Source organism: Arachis hypogaea, chromosome 6 (assembly GCF_003086295.3).
Source record: "Arachis hypogaea cultivar Tifrunner chromosome 6, arahy.Tifrunner.gnm2.J5K5, whole genome shotgun sequence".
In the NCBI taxonomy this organism is placed as follows: domain Eukaryota; kingdom Viridiplantae; phylum Streptophyta; class Magnoliopsida; order Fabales; family Fabaceae; genus Arachis; species Arachis hypogaea.
The window spans coordinates 22941194-22955974 of record NC_092041.1 but is presented as its reverse complement, the minus strand read 5'-3'; positions in this window follow the sequence as shown (position 1 = coordinate 22955974).

Below are 14781 nucleotides of genomic sequence, written 5' to 3'. Positions count from 1 at the left end.
CCATGAGAGATTTGGATGATTTCTCCATGAAGAATTATAGGTGTTCCCATAGGGTTCTCCCATGTAATTCACCTCTTCTATTGAAGGGTTCTCAGGATCATAAGCTTCTTCTTCAGATGAAGCGTCCTTAGTACTACCTGGTGCAGCTTGCATTCCAGACAGACTTTGAGAAATCAAATTGACTTGCTGAGTCAATATTTTGTTCTGAGCCAATATGGCATTCAGAGTATCAATCTCAAGAACTCCTTTCTTCTGATTCGTCCCATTGTTCACAGGATTCCTTTCAGAAGTGTACATGAATTGGTTATTTGCAACCATTTCAATTAGTTCTTTAGCTTCTGTAGGCGTCTTCTTCAGATGAAGAGATCCTCCAGCAGAGCTATCCAATGACATCTTGGACAGTTCAGACAGACCATCATAGAAGATACCTATGATGCTCCATTCAGAAAGCATGTCAGAAGGACACTTTCTGGTCAATTGTTTGTATCTTTCCCAAACTTCATAGAGGGATTCACCTTCCTTCTGTCTGAAGGTTTGGACTTCCACTCTAAGCTTACTCAATTTTTGAGGTGGAAAGAACTTTGTCAAGAAGGCATTGACTAGCTTTTCCCAAGAGTTCAGGCTTTCTTTAGGTTGTGAGTCCAACCATATCCTAGCTCTGTCTCTTACAGCAAAAGGGAATAGCATAAGTCTGTAGACTTCAGGGTCAACTCCATTGGTCTTGACAATGTCAAAGATTTACAAGAACTCAGCTAAAAACTGATGAGGATCTTCCAACGGAAGTCCATGGAACTTGCAATTTTGTTGCATTAGAGAAACTAATTGAGGCTTAAGCTCAAAGTTGTTTGCTCCAATGGCAGCGATAGAAATGCTTCTCCCATAGAAGTCGGGAGTAGGTGCAGTAAAGTCACCCAACACCTTCCTTGCATTGTTGGCATTGTTGTTATTTTCGGCTGCCATGGGTTCTTCTTCTTTGAAGAATTCTGTTAGGTCCTCTCCAAAGAGTTGTGCTTTAGCTTCTCTTAGCTTTTGCTTCAAGGTCCTTTCAGGTTCAGGGTCAGCCTCAACAAGAATGCTTTTGTCTTTGCTCCTGCTCATATGAAAGAGAAGAGAACAAGAAAATATGGAATCCTCTATGTCACAGTATAGAGATTCCATGGGGTGTCAGAGGAAAAGAAAAATAGAAGGAAGAAGTAGAAGAATTTGAACTTATCAAGAAAGATGGAGTTCGAATTGTGCATTGAGGAGGAGTGTTAGTCCATAAATAGAAGGATGTGAGAAGAAGGGAAGAAATTTTCGAAAATTAAGTAAAAGATTTTAAAATCATTTTGAAAAATACTAATTGATTTTCGAAAACTAAGAGTGGAAAAGAAATAAAGTGATTTTTGAAAAAGATTTTGAAATAAGAAATTAAAAAGATATGATTGAAAACTATTTTGAAAAAGATGTGATTAAAAAAGATATGATTGAAAAGATATAGTTTAAAAAAGATATGATTGAGAAGATATGATTTGAAAAATAATTTAAAAGGATTTGATTTTAAAATTAATAACCTGCCTAATAAGAAAGATATGATTCAGACATTAAACCTTTCTCAACAGAAAAGGTAACATACTTGAATTGTTGAATCAAATCATTAATTGTTAGCAAGTATCTTTGAAAATGGAAAGAAATTGATTTTGAAAACATATGATTGAAAAGATATGATTTGAAAAAGATTTGATTTTGAAAAATTTTGAAAACTTGAAAAAAATTTGAATTAAAAATAGAATCTTCCCTCTTGTGCCATCCTGGCGTTAAACGCCCAGAATGGTATACATTCTGGTGTTTAACGCCCAAAACACTACCCTTTTGGGCGTTAAACGCCCAGCCAGGCACCCTGGCTGGCGTTTAAACGCCAGTTTTCTTTCCTCAATGGGCGTTTTGAACGCCCAGCTTTTTCTGTGTAATTCCTCTGCTGAATGTTCTGAATCTTTAATTCCCTGTATTATTGACTTGAAAAGACACAGATTGAAAATTTTTTTGGATTTTTAATGATGAGGAATAATCAAAATGCAACTAAAATCAAATAACAATGCATGCAAGACACCAAACTTAGAAGTTTGTATACTATCAACACTGACAAAATGAGAATGCATATGAGAAACAACAAAACACACAAGACAAGAGAATTTAAAGATCAGAACAAGGAAATCATCAAGAACAACTTGAAGATCAATGAAGACACATGCATGAATGCAAGAAGAATAGAAACATGCAATTGACACCAAACTTAAAATGAGACACTAGACTCAACAAGAAACATAAAATATTTTTGGTTTTTATGATTTTGTAATTTTTTTGGTTTTTTTTTCGAAAATTAAGTGGAAAAAGAAAATAAAGATATCAAAATTCTTAATGAGAATTCCAGGAATCATGCAATGTTAGTCTAAAGCTTTAGTCAAAAGAAATTAGACATGGCTAGCCAAGCTTCAGCAGGACATTGCATTCAAGAGCTAAATTGATGAGAATCAATCAGCTTTGGTGATGATAAGAACATCACCTTGAAACACTAGAATTCATTCTTAAGAACTCTGAAGAATACCTAATCTAAGCAACAAGATGAACCGTCAGTTGTCCAAACTCGAAACAATCCCCGGCAACAGCGCCAAAAACTTGGTGCACGAAATTGTGATCATTAATGGTGCCATCAACATGGTACGCTCAATTGCAATCTCAACTCTTTATCACAACTTCGCACAACTAACCAGCAAGTGCACTGGGTCGTCCAAGTAATAAACCTTACACGAGTAAGGGTCGATCCCACGGAGATTGTTGGTATGAAGCAAGCTATGGTCACCTTGTAAATCTCAGTCAGGCAGATTCAAATGGTTATGGATGATATATGAATAATGCATAAAATAAGGATAGAGATACTTATGTAATTCATTGGTGAGAATTTTAGATAAGCGTATGGAGATGCTTTGTCCCTTCTGTCTCTCTGCTTTCCTATTGTCTTTATCCAATCCTTCTTACTCCTTTCCATGGCAAGCTGTATGTTGGGCATCACCGTTGTCAGTGGCTACAATCCCATCCTCTCAGTGAAAATGTTCAACGCACCCTGTCATGGCACGGCTAATCATCTGTTGGTTCTCAATCAGGTTGGAATAGAATCCAGTGATTTTTTTGCGTCTGTCACTAACGCCCAACCTTTAGGAGTTTGAAGCTCGTCACAGTCATTCAATCATTGAATCCTACTCAGAATACCACAGACAAGGTTTAGGCCTTCCAGATTCTCTTGAATGCCGCCATCAATTCTAGCTTATACCACGAAGATTCTGATTAAGGAATCCAAGAGATAAACATTCAAGCCTTGTTTGCTTGTAGAACGGAGGTGGTTGTCAGGCACGCGTTCATAAGTGAGAATGATGATGAGTGTCACATAATCATCACATTCATCAAGTTCTTAGGTGCGAATGAATATCTTAGAACAAGAATAGGCTGAATTGAATAGAAGAACAATAGTAATTGCATTAATACTCGAGGTACAGCAGAGCTCCACACCTTAATCTATGGTGTGTAGAAACTCCACCGTTGAAAATACATAAGAACAAGGTCTAGGCATGGCCGTGAGGCCAGCCTCCCAATGATCTAAGAACTAGACGTCCAAAGATGATCCTAAGATCTAAAATGATCAAAAGATATGAAATACAATAGCAAAAGGTCCTATTTGTAGAGAACTAGTAGCCTAGGGTTTACAGAAATGAGTAAATGACATAAAAATCCACTTCCGGACCCACTTGGTGTGTGCTTGGGGTGAGCATTGAAGCATTTTCGTGTAGAGACTTTTCTTGGAGTTAAACGCTAGCTTTTGTGCCAGTTTGGGCGTTTAACTCCCATTCTTGTGCCAGTTCTGGCGTTTAACGCCGGGCAGTTTTGAGCTGATTTGGAACGCCAGTTTGGGCCATCAAATCTCGGGCAAAGTATGGACTATTATATATTGCTGAAAAGCCCAGGATGTCTACTTTCCAACGCAGTTGAGAGCGTGCCAATTGAGCTTCTGTAGCTCTAGAAAATCTACTTTCGAGTGCAGGAAGGTCAGAATCCAATAGCATCTACAGTCCTTTTCAGCCTCTGAATCAGATTTTCGCTCAGGTCCCTCAATTTCAGCCAGAAAATACCTGAAATCACAGAAAAACACACAAACTCATAGTAAAGTCCAGAAAAGTGAATTTTAACTAAAAACTAATAAAAATATAATAAAAACTAACTAAATCATACTAAAAACATATTAAAAACAATGCCAAAAAGCGTATAAATTATCCGCTCATCAATAGGCTCTTGAGCGGGTAAGCCATAAAACTTAGGCAGTAAGTTTGTCAAAGCGGTCTTCAGTTCAAAATCTGCAGTCAAATTTGGATGACGCGCTTGATATGGTTATAGTGTAAAATCTGGAGCTGCCATATTGCCTGCACTCAAATCAAGAGAGGAGGTGTCAATCGAATTAACAGGGGATGAGTTAGTTCCTTCCTCGAATGAATCGTCCTCAGATAAGACTGGTGAATTGGGATCAACCCCTTCACCACCCTCAGAGGCTAACCGACGCCGAGCTCGCCTAATACGTGAAATGGTTCTTTCAATCTCAGGATCAAACGCAGCTAAGATCGGATCAGATAGAGAACGAGTCATTCAATGAAAGAAACATATATCTCATGGTAATAAAATATAAAAAGGAAAATTTCAATTATGTAAATAAAATAAATATTTACACCAACCAATAATTTAGCACACTGTTGCAACTCCCCGGCAACGGCGCCAAAAATTGATGGGCGGAAAATTGCCGATTAAGCATTTATAATAAGAACAGCGTTGCGAGTACAGTTCTTAACCGGCGAAAATTCTATTTATCAATTTAGAAGAGGATGTCACAATTAAGAATGAAATACTGGGAGTAGAATTCCCAGGTCGTTTCCCAACAAGTTGAAACTAGGTGCGAATTATTGATCAGGAATTTTTCTAAGAACTTTTTTTTTAATGTTGAAATTAAAAGAATCAATAACTGAAAGTTAAAGCAAGAAATAATAACTAGAGATGTTATGTATTTGAAATTAAAGGCCTTGGCTAGGAGAAAATTAATTAGAGTTTCTATCCTCGTTGGAATCCTCAAGTAACATAGTAAAAATTGTTGCTTCCAATTAATTATTCTCTTGTAGTTGCAGAGGAAGGTTAATTGGGTATACTAACTCTGACTCACAAGTCCTAGCCTCTTCCTGAGGAAGGGTTAGAGTTAGTGAAAATAGAGTTAGACAACAATTTCAAAGCTTGATTTTACACTTGAGTTTTCCAACTCAAGGGGTTTCAATGCCATTTCCACAAACATATGAAGGGAGTAGAAAAAGGACATGGTAATTAAAATTAAAATTAATAAAACTAAAATTGGAGAAGAATAGTAATTAGAAGGAATTCAGCAAGTAATGGAATTAAAACTGAAATTGGTTCATTATATTAATAAATGTAAAATTAAGAAAATCATAACATAGATCCCAAGCAGTTGAATGGAAAGAATAAGAGTAAGGTAAGAGAAAAGCAAACTATAGTGACGAAGACTTTCACTGAAGATGGTAGCAACCCTCTCTCAAGATCCAATCAAGCAAAACTAATAGAAATTATGAAAAGCTAAGAACCCTAAGAGAGAAAGTGTTTTCTCTAGAATTCTAAAAAACTAAACTAAAAACTAAAATTAAGTGAGAATAAAAAGTGTGCCAAGTTTCAGCTACACCCCTACATCTATTATGGACTTTCGGGCCTGTAACTAGGTCAAAAAGGGACCCAGGAATCGCCCCCGGCGAATTCTGGTATGCAGCACGTGACGGCCTTCCACGCGTACGTGTCATCTACGCGTACGCGTCGTTGTGCAATATTCCAGTCACGCGTACGCATGCGATACTCGTGCGCGTCGATGCTTGCCCATGAAATCTTCAATTCCTTGTGTTCCTTCCTCTTTTTCATGCTTCTTTTCCATCCTCCAAGCCATTCCTGCCCTGTAATCTCTAAAAACACTTAACACACATATCACGCCATCGAATGAAAATACAAGAGGATTAAAAATAACGAATTAAAGGCCAAATAAGCATGTTTTCAGTCATAGCATCAATTTGGGAAGGAAAATGTAAAACCATGCATTTCATATGAATAAGTGTATAAAAGATTGATAAAATCCACTCTATTTAGCACAAGATAAACCATAAAATAGTGGTTTATCAATATGCACTCAAAGTTGGTTGTGCCCTTCGAAACAAGAAATTGGAGATCAAGAGTTTAATCAATTTGATAGTAGTTAGAAGATTGTTGAAGACTTGAAGGTACATTTATAATATTTTTATTATTGTGACTAAGTTATTTGAAGTAATAATCTCCTATATGAAAATGAATAATTTTATATGTTTTGTAATTTGTAGGTTTTACTAATACATCAATATCACAAGGAACAAGTTGACAACATTAATAGCAATTGATGGATGATGACTATTCTTATGTGGTTAATATTATGTTATAAAGACTATGAGTTAGAGTTCTATGTTTAGGAAGAACAAGACTTTAGCATAATATTTTGTATTATTTGTATGTGACTTAACTATTTAGTGTTATGAGACAGTATTAATATTGATTGTGGTTATGCTTTAATTTTATATAATGGTTGGTTCTTGTTATAATTTTTTTAGTGAATTTTACTATGTGAATTGTGAAATAATAGTTGGAGATTAGGTGATTTTTACATGCTAAAGACCCGATTTTCACCCGGTTTTTACTCGGCCCAAAGGTGTGTAGGTTTCATCGGGTCTAGGACTGGGTTAGGGTCTAAAAATTAGGCCCGGTATATATTTCAGGCCGGGTCTAGATTAGGCCAAACCCGGTTTAACCCGGCCCATGTACACTTCTACTACATTAATAACAGACCCCGGACGCACCTTCTGATCCTACATACTTCCATCTAGGGGTGGCAAGCGGGAAAGTCTACCCCGCCCCGCCAAAAGCTCACTTTTTAGCGAGTTGGCCCACACCGCCCCGCTTAGTGAGGTGGTCCTAGAATCCCACCCCGTCCTGCCTAACTGCGGGCTGGCGGGCTAATCCCGCCAAAGCCCCTCCTTTTTTTATACTATTAATTACTAAATAATATATAATTTCACAATCATATTAATAAATTTATAATTTTTAAAAGCATAAAAAATTATATTTTTTATATTAACAAACATTAAAGTCTTTGTAATTATAAATATTGTCTCCAAAACATAATTATAAATACTGTCTCCAAAGCAACATAAACATAATCCAAAACACTTAATTTTCATCTTCATACTCTTGTAAGTTGGGTTGGAAGAAGTTGGATTTTGGCAAAAAAATTACAAAAATATCCCCTTGCCAAAAAAACTAAGAAGTTGCGCAAGGCCTACGGTTTAAGCGGTGCGGGTTAGGCGGGTTTTTGCTCTTTGATGATCCCAATTTTTCAACCCGGCCCGTCTTTTTTGGCGCGTTACGCGGGCCAACCCAGCGGGTTTAGACCCGTTTGCCACCCTTACTCCCATCCCATAGTATCACTCCCCCAAATTTGTACTAGATCAAACTTAGTCACAACCTACATCTTAGATCCAATCAATCCTAACATGTTCAATTTATTTTTCTTTTTCATGTCTTTCACCATACTCAATTTTTCAGCACCCTGTAACCTCTGACATTCCAAGAGTTAAAAATCATTTTAAGATTTTACAACACATCTTTTTATGATTTTTGGATTTACATCTTCGTGCTTTCTCTTTCTGCTTTGTCAATCTCTTTTTTTTACCAATTTCTATATTTTGTACTTGGAGAATAGCCATTTTTGTATTCTTCATTGTACTGTACCACTCTTGACTCAATTGCCGATTTCTATGTTCTCCTATTTTCAAGCATTTGATTCTTCCCTTGTAATGCCTTCTCATCTCTAGTTCTCTATTTTCCATCCTCAATATCCACGCCAACCTCTAAGTCAATCTCAACATTTTCATCATCAAATATCTCATCATCCAAGACCATACAATCTCCATTGATTGCTTCATTTCCACCATCAACAGATCCGACCCTGTAGACTAAGTTATTTTTTTAGGCTCTGAACAACTCACTTCCAGATCACCATCAAACCCATCGTCCCTAGAAGAACTGAACCCCTCCATCACCAACAAAGCAAGGTGATCAGTTTCAGTCTTGAGCTCCTGAGGTTGGCGCTTCGTCAGATGTGTTTCTTATCCAGCGGTAGAGAAGACAACGTCGCCATCGCCATCAAGCACTTGTCTTGAACGCCGGCTCGTTGGTCTATCTCGTTACTATTCTCTTGCAAGCCTCCACTTCCTTCTTGCTTCCCTTCATGCTTCCCATGGGGAGAACCACAGAACCCATTATTTGAAATGGAATCAACCCGATCCAGAATCTCAACACCCAACACACATGTTGTACCCGCTTCTGCATTGGTCTGGGCCTTTGGTTAATGTGATGAGGCCCAATTTATTTTCCCTAGTAGCGTTGGCACATCTTATATTATTGGGCCAAGCAATGAGTTTGTTTGTGTTTATATTTTTTTGCCTCAAGACCCCTTTGTTCAGCTCATTGTTCCACCTCAATAATCCCAACATAACAGTTTTTTCATATTCCACCTCATTTATATCTTTATAACCCACAAAATCTGCACTTTCCTCTAAATCTTTCTTATACGTTACCTTGTGATTGTTCTTCTGATTTGAATTTCAATTAATCCATTCATTCAAAATATATTCTAGAATTACCAATCTACCCTTATCTGCATCTTCCTCCCTTGGCCTCGCCATCACCAACTCAACCGCCGGATCACTGCCCACTGCTGTGAAACTATAGATATTTTACCACTAACAACCAAATTCCCTGGTGCTCTTGTAAGACTCAATTTCACCTTCCTCTTTCAGCTTGCAATCCAATTCGTAACTCTCATGGCCAACCTCTTTTACTAGAACATTGACTCTACTTGTGCCTATTGTGATGTAGATCTACTCGTTGATTATGTCCATAACACAAGTATTAATTTGCACACGTTCCACACTAAATGATATGCATAATTCTGTGTCTTTGTCACACCCAATTACTTTTCCCTACTAGCCTCCTATCATCTTGAATGTCTCCACTAACCACGTATGCAAAGGAACACCAAAACACTCTAGCCACACCTTCGAGTTTCACTTTGCTCCTTCTTTTCCCATCTCTATACACTATAGAAAACTTGCAAAAGGCTGTTCATTTTGAATGTGAGGGGTTCTTCTGCATTCAATAAACTATTAAAAGTCAAAAGTGCTTTGTATGCTCCTAGTTCTCATACTTGCACAACTTGAGAAAAATTCTTCCCAATCATGGCCTTTAAAGAATTATAATCAATGGCCTTCATCGTATCGCCTACTAAACTCCTATGTAACCAGTTTAAGTTCTCTTTTGCAATGGGTACTTCCATCTTCTTCGTCCACCCATTGCCATGCGAATATTCTTTTTTCTCTTTTCTCATATCTTTCACATTCATCCTGAATTCCTTTGAGTCTTCCCTTGAGAATGATGCTTTACAATATTTGGAGCACCATGAACATCATGATACCTCTTTATATTCTTTACTTCATTCACCGATACCTAACTTCCCCTACTGAAATAACCTTTTCTCGTAATCTCATTCTATTCGTTTTTGCAATAGTCTTCATAGATCAACCCTTCGCATTATATCGTATGAAAGCAAAAATATAAATATTACCATTTTTTATTTTCGTGATAGATATATATCATTTATACGTTCAATCCAGTTGAACAAGTGGTACAATTCCTTCTTTGATATATCTTCGGAAAGATGATCTACAAAAATAGAGAATGACTCATTTTTCAGACGACAATACTCTTCTCAGTTCCAAACTCTATTATAGTGCCCAAATTTTTCCTATAAATAAGATCTTCATGGAGCATTAAATCCTTGTCTAAAAACAAAAGCAATTAATAGTTTCTGTGAAATAAATATTGTAGAGAGTGTCTAATGTAAAATTAGAGTGTTGTAAGGAATATATACTGAATTTTAGGTGGACTCTCTAGTACTCATTAATTACTATAAATTGTGATATAAGAGTGTCCCATTGTGATCACACTATATTGTAATTATGATTGAATATAGTGAATATTTTTTGTAGTTTTACCTGTGATTTTTTCCAGATATTTTATGGGTTTTCCATGTTAAATTGAGGGTGTTATTTTGTTGCTGACGTAGTACATATTTCACTATTTACTATACGGATACTATTCACTGTATAGTACTATTTAGGGTTAAGTACTTTTGTCGTTTCTAAGGTCTGAGGTCAAAATCAAAATCGTGTGCGACTTTTTTTTTCTTATTAAAATCACCATCAACGTTAAAAATATTATAAAGTTGTCCTTTTGTCTATAAATAATATTTTTCGGACAATTTTATCCTTAAACAAAAATAAAAAGAAAACCCGCCCCACCCCTACCACTAACCCCCTACATCATCAGTCATCACCACCACCACCACCACACCACTCTTCATCCATCAATCTGAATCCATAACAGCACCATCCCTTCATCTAAACAACACCAACAATGGCAACAACTCAATTTTGAGGTGAGAAAAAAAGGAAAAAGCTTAGCAACAACAACTCAATGGCAACAATAACTTAAAAGTTATATTTTTCATTCCATCTCCATCAAATACACACCAATATCTCATCTCTAGAAAATAACTAGTTCTTATCTCTAGTTTTTTTAGTCACTTTCAACAAATTTAATTGTAATTTAAAGATCTCAGAACAAAAAATCAAAACTTTTTTATAAAATAATAATAATTCCACAAAAACACTGATGTATATATTCTTCAAAAATAAAAATAAAAAAATAGGAAGAACGGAGAACAGAATAAGAACATCGAACAAGGAACGAGAGCAAGAAAAAAATAGGAACAAGAAACTTGAGGCGGTGAAAAGTGTGGCTGAGTTGGTCTGTTGAGGGCGGCAGAGACGGTGGAGTAGGAGAACCAAGTCGAGATTCAACTTCAAAATGAGATATTTGGGGTTGACACTAAAGTAGAAGACTCAAATCGGCGGCTTGAGCTAAAACGACGCCATTGATGTTGATGCCGACATGGTTGTCATTGAGGCTTAAGAAGGGGTCGAGATCGCCGAGGGAGAGGTTGGCGAGGGAGAGGTCGTCGTGAGAGACGAAGATGGTGAGCCGACGCCAATGGAAGAAGGGTTGAGGTTGGTGATGGAGAGGGAGAAGAAGGTGGTGGAGAAGGAGGCAGGGGCGGAGGTGTTAGGGTGGCGGAAAGGGAGAGAAGAAGAATTGGGGTGGGGGAGTGGGAGGAAGTTCAAAGAGAGACTGGTCAGAGGAAAGGGATAGGGTGGGAAGAGAGTGAAGAGATACCGGTGGTAGGGGTTGATTTTTTTAATATTATTTTTATTATTCTTAAAGGTAATTTGGTCAAAAACTAAAAATTGAGGTAGAAAAATGACGATTTCATAATGTTTTGTAATGTTGAGGATGATTTTAATAAGAAAAAAATCGGGGGGCGATTTTGATTTTAACATCAAATCTTAGGGACGAAAAACGTACTTAACCGTGCTATTTACTTATGCGGTTATTGTTCACCTGTACGAAATTACATCACTTAAAATTTTGTTTGCTGTATTTACTAGTGATATTTTACATCATTTTTTTAGTTCGCTTCCACTTACGCTCATAGTATTTAATATGCTAGGAGCAACATTCTAAAAACCGGACCGGACTGGCCGGTTCGACCAGGTTAACCGGGAACAGGTTATCTGACTGGTCCAGTTGATCTCCAAAACTTCTCTACAAAAAATTGGTCAAAAAACTGATTGAACCGGTGGTCCGGACGAACCGGACGGGTTTTTTGAAGTTCTGGTTTTTGAAAATAGCCCAAAACGGCGTCGTTTTTTCAAGGGAAAAAAATAAAACAAAACCCACGACCCACTAAGCTAACCCACCCCCAAATCACGGTGTTGTCACCACGCCTCCCTCAATCCAACTTTCCTTTTCCTCCAACGAGCAGAGGGACTCCACCATCCACACCACAATCGACGCCGTCAGTGACCCAGTGACCACCAGCGGTTGCCACCCTCGCGGTTTGAAGCGTCTAGAATCATCGTCGTCTGGTCTTCGGAAGAACACACACGACACACCCACAATATAGCTGTCATTGGTGTCGTCGTCTTGAGCTCTGAACACTGAAGCTTCTGGTGTCGGCGTCGTCGGCTTGTCGTCGGCTTCTGTCAACATCGTAGTCGGGAATCTGTTCTGCTGCTGTGAACCGCAGTGAGTTCTTGGGTTTTTCAATTAATTTTTTTATTTGGTTTTAATTAACTGTATGAATTGCTGGTTGCTGCAGTAAGGAATTTAGTTTAGATTTAAGTTCAGTTAATCTTTTTATTTTGTTAATTATATGAATTGATGGCTTGATGCAAAGTTCTTATTCTGCTTTTCAATTTTTTTTGTTTTGTTAATTATATGAATCAATCGTTATGTAATTCTGAATTTTACTGAATATAAATTTGATATAAGTTCAATTTTGGAACTTTGGACTTTGAATTGAATTTTGCTGAATATAATTTTTTATTTTGAATGCTGTATGAATTGATATAATCTTCTGGGTTCTGAATTGTTATCATTTTGAATTTTTCTATAATTGTTGGATGTAATTTGTAATTTGGATTTATAAATTTTGGATTTGATTTCGCTTCTGAAGCCATGACAAATCCCTTCCAATTCAATCAATCATGGCATTCACGGACATGTTCCTGCATTGAAGTATTTTTTCTTTTGTCAATCTCTCCATATGTTGTGTTCTCTTTTGGCTACATAAAGTCACTCTTGGTATGGTAGAAATTTCTAGAATTAGGTAATTGTTGAGAATGTAGTTTAGAGGGTTTTTTATTTTTATTGGTACCATTTGTTTCTAAACAATGGAGAGATCCTGTCTTAATTATTATGAATGTATTATTTCTATTAGTGTTTTTAATGAGCATCTTAATGTATCCAGTGTTAGTATTTTTAAGAAATATGTTAATATCTAATTTTCAGGTATAACACCTTTTAGTCTCATGTTGAGGTATAACTTCAAAATTATTTTCATATTAAAATTTTTAGATTTAGAAATTATTAAATTTAAATATTGAAAATTATATATTAAATTTTTAACAATTTTATTTATATTTAATTAAACCGGTTGAACCTCGGTCAAATCCCGATCGAACCATTGAACCAGTGAACCAGTTGCCTCATCGGTTCATTGACCGGTCCAGTTTTCGCAACCTTGGCTAGGAGTGTACCCGACTCTGATTACCCCTAACACGAGCTGCGTAACTACTTTGCTCCTCTTCAGTCTACCACCTTCGGCTTCTCGATCTCCTCGATCATCTCCTTCTCTCCTAGACCTCTCTTCCAATTCGCCGTTTCTCGTCGATTTCTCCGTACCTCATCCGCCTCACCGTTGCTTCTCGGGCTTTGCAACCTTCTGTCGTCAATCTTTTCTTGTTGTACTGGTTTCTGCTGTACTTCTTGTTTATTACATTGTTTTTGTTGATGCTATTAAAGTTTGACCCTTCTTGTTGCTGTGTCTTGCATTTTAAACCCTTGTTTAATACATTGTTATTACTACTGCTGTTTCTTACATAGTACTATTAGTTTTGCAGCTGCAGTTTTTTAAACAACCATTGGTGTTATTGATGCTGTGAAAACCCTCATTGTTGATTCTATTTTATTAATTTTATTATTTGCAAAATGATGAAGTTTTACCAATGTTTTGAAAACTAGTTCGAATCGATCTGATCGGTCGAACTGGAAACCAACAGGCATAGCGGTTCGGCAAGTAAGCATAATCGCCGGTGTCAAAAACCATTGGACCTCTGAATCAGCCGAAAATTGCCCAGTTGAACAGACTGAGATCTGGCTGGTTTTCAACTTTGACACAAAGTGGCGCCCTTTCATCATATAATTAATTAAGAAAAACCTAACGTAAACCTAATTTCCGTAACCTGCATCTTCTCCTTCTCGAGCTCTCCGCTCCTCCCTCACTCCCTCAGCAAAAGAAAAATAAAAAATCACATCACTTGCTCCGTCCAGCCACTGCCGCCGTCGCATATGCTCGAAGCGGACGTCTCCACTGCGCTCGTCTTTGCCACTGCTTGAAGCTGTCGTCCCCACTGCAACTTGTCTCGCGTCGTTCCTCCGTTGCATAGCCACTGTTTCAGTGCGTCGACTCTGTTCCACCAGGCTCCAGCCCTTCTTTGCTCCAGTTCTGTTGTGTCAAGCCCTTCGTGCTCCCTCACCGCTGTACTCTAGAAGGTATTTTTTACTGTCATTGTTGTTTTAATTGGTTTATGATTATTAATCTGTGATTTTTCTTGTTCAATTATTGTTGTTATTACTGCCGTTTAGAATTGTTGATCATGCTCTTGATTCTGTTATATTGTTGTTGTTCTGTTTTCTTTATTTTTTTGTTTTTACTGAATTTCTATTCTTGAAATTGTTAAGTTGAGAATTTGCTAAATTGTTGGGCTGATGTTGTTTTAATTTGCTAAATTATTAAGTTGATAATTTGCTAATTTGCTAAATTGTTGTTGAGATTCTTGAGATTGAGATTGTCCTTGTTTCTTGTTATTGGGTTGCTTGAATTTTATTCGGGCCTTTCTTGTATTTAGACGAGATTATAACATTGTGGTTGATGTAATACTTTTAATTTGG